The sequence below is a fragment of the Chrysochloris asiatica genome, unplaced genomic scaffold (assembly GCF_000296735.1).
Source record: "Chrysochloris asiatica unplaced genomic scaffold, ChrAsi1.0 scaffold00005, whole genome shotgun sequence".
NCBI lineage: Eukaryota > Metazoa > Chordata > Mammalia > Afrosoricida > Chrysochloridae > Chrysochloris > Chrysochloris asiatica.
In genome coordinates, this window is record NW_006408523.1 from 33,377,882 (window position 1) to 33,379,934 (window position 2,053).

Here is a 2,053-nt window from a genome sequence, read left to right on the forward strand (position 1 = left end):
TATACGTCCACCCGATCCACCATCTTGTTTGTTCTCTATAATGAACTTTTAAAAGTCTAACATAAAAGCATTGGATATCCAGCTTCTATAGAAGACAATATTCACCAATATGTAAACAGAATTTTAAAGAACAGAGGCTTAAAGAACAAATTTAAACTCATTGATTTAAAGAATATTATTTCTATTATTTTGGCAGAGCCTCACCATACTTTAGAGAATACAATTGCATATTAAAGTAGAAAATGCTATAAGAAGTCTGAGTCACATGACTAATAGGAATGGATATAAGCCACAGTTATTTGCTATCATTCACTAATTGTCATATAGTCACAAAACTCTTTAACATGGGTTATTTTGATTTGATCTTATACTAAAATTTTTCTTGTGCGGCACACATAGTCACCACTTCCTAAATAGTTCATCATTACTAAAAGCCTTTCTTTTTACCTAGTGTAGTGGTTACAAATTGGGCTGCGAACTGCAAGGTCAGCAGTTTGAAACTACCAGCTGTTTCGTGGGAGAAAGATGAGGTGTTCTGCTCCCGTAAAGATTTACAGCCTCGGAAACCCTGTACAGGGTAGTTATGAGTCGGAACCGACTCCATGGTACATAACAACAACAACATAGAAGCTAAGATGAATTATAAATTAAATATTTCATAGCATTGTGCTAAACAGAGTTTAATTTGAAAAACCATGTGGTATGGGAGATGAATATTATACATCATCACTAACTAGACTTCTTCTAACTTATGAAATTCTTGTATCAATATTGTTAAAGCAGAGTTATCCTGTGAATATCTGTGAACTATATGTATTTTCCTAAAATTACTTCTCAGAACTTTCAGTTACAAAATGGAGTACTATTTCTCATAAATTTGCAACAGCATGGGGTGGTAACATACCAAAGATAAAAGATTGCAAACTTTAAGCAGGAAGGGGAACATCCAATCCACAGGCCATACAAGGCCCTCACAATCTTTTGGTCTGGTTCTGCCAAAGCTACTGCAGTTCCAACCATCACATTAGAGGTGAGTTAATTAAATGTTTGACCAAATATATCAGGCTCATTTTTAAGCTGATAACTTTTTATGATCAATCTTTGAATGATTTTATAAATTTTTTCAGAGAAGAGGTTCCATAACCCTGCTTTAGAGAGATACAGACATAGCTTTGCAAACTAAGTTGCTATTAATCCTCATTCAATTTAGTAAAGTTACTTAAATTATTTCCTCATAAGTCTCCTTTTGTTACTTAAAAAAAAAAAAATGAGGATTATAATCATTGGTTTCAGCACTGATTTGAGAATCAAATGAAAAAATACATACTGTCTGCGTTATTATTTTATTGTTGTTAAATGCTATCGAGTAGTGTTTCCCAAGATCAGTTAGTGGGTTTGAAGCACTGGACTTGTGGTTAGCAGTCCAGTGTTTATCCTAGAGTGCCATACCAGGAATCTTGGGTTATCATTGGCATTCATAAATTATAACTCTTATTCATGAATATTCTACTCGGTTTTCTTTCAATGTTTTATAGTATAAACAAGTTAATGTTGCCCATGAACAGAAAAGAAAGCAAAGCAAATAAATATATATGGCATACATATTATATACTTAGAGTGTTCTGGTGTATCATTGCAGGTTAATGCGCTGGACTGCATAGTCAGTTTGAACCACAAGGTCAGTGGTTCAAGCTCAGGAGCCACTCCTTGAAAACCTTATACAGGGTCACTATGAATGGAAACCTTCTTGATGGCACTTAACATATTGCACACATAATATGCACATACAGTATATCCTATCATAGTGCTGTGAACATCACCATTGTATTGGGTGCATAGTAGATGGTTTGTTTATTCATCTATCTATCTAAACTAAATATGAGTGAAAATTGGGACTGACTATATAAATCTGGAGTCCTGGTGTGGTGCTGTAAGATAAGCACTCAATCATGAGGTCGGTTTGAACTATAAGGTTGGTGGCTCAAACTTACGAGTTGTTCCTTAGAAATCCTATACAGGGTCACTATGAGTCAGAATCAACTCAATGACACTT